Genomic DNA, 1109 nt, shown 5'->3' with positions numbered 1-1109 from the left:
TAGGGACACTAGCTTTTCAGGGAAGTAGTTAAGTGCCCTAAACCTGGGATAAATCTGCCAGTTTGTCCTTCATCCAAAGGTCACTTCAGTTGTTCCCAGACCTTGACTACTGTAAATACTGCTATAATGAAGATGACAATGCAACCATTTATTTAACATACCAATTTCAAATACTTTGGGAATGCACCCATAATTATTATGTTATAAATTTTTAAAGAACTTTAAACTTTCAAGTCTTTTTAAAAATTGTCCCTACTTAAATCATATTCTAGTACAGTTTGCAAGTGTTTATTTTATCCATATCCACATAATTGAAGTACTAGCTATCTTCCATTTTTTGGTAGTAGCCATTCTAACAGTTGCACTCAGGTTGCAGAAGTTCTCATAGATGAATGGTGTAGCAAATTTTTGCTGAAAGTTAGAATTCATGCTGCCTTATACTCATTTAAAAAGAAGATGATGTGAAGCTATTTTAGAAATAAACAGTAGTCTGTACTTTTAACACTTTTTCTTCATTCCTGGTGGAGATTACAGCCCATGGAAATTCTTGCATGCCAATGTGGAGTCATATTTTGGAATACAAAGAGTTTTGCAAATATGCATTTGTCAATGCTCCCAAATCCTAGAAGATTAGGATGTGGTCCAATGAATGGAAAAAGTTGAATTTTGGACAGATTCCTTAGAGAAAGAATGGTTTACCTCTGGAGTTATTACTGAGGTGAGCTGAGGAAGAGGACTCATGTTGTACTTCACTGCCACTTTGGCTGCCAGTCATAGACTCTATTTCCCTTGTTAACTCTTTGATGCTGGATAGATAGAAGCTCAACTATTACCAGCAACATTTCATAGATTACACTGGCAAATGTCTTTTAGGAAAAATTGGGACCTTTGAGATTTAACTCCTCTTCTTCTCTGGGCCCATGGAAGAGATCTTGCATTTTCATAGAAAAACACTCTTTTTCTCTGATCTTGATACTCATGTATATCTGGTGTCTTTCTCTGTGTGTACCACTTATGTTAAAATTCAATCTACAAATGATTTAGAGGTAAATGTGTTATATTTATGACTAAAACTGTCTTCCTCTATTCAGGGTGACAGTGGATATAAG

This window comes from Sciurus carolinensis, unplaced genomic scaffold, assembly GCF_902686445.1.
Source record: "Sciurus carolinensis unplaced genomic scaffold, mSciCar1.2, whole genome shotgun sequence".
NCBI classification, from domain to species: Eukaryota; Metazoa; Chordata; class Mammalia; order Rodentia; family Sciuridae; genus Sciurus; species Sciurus carolinensis.
The sequence above is the reverse complement of the archived record's forward strand: the minus strand, read 5'-3'. Positions refer to the sequence as shown.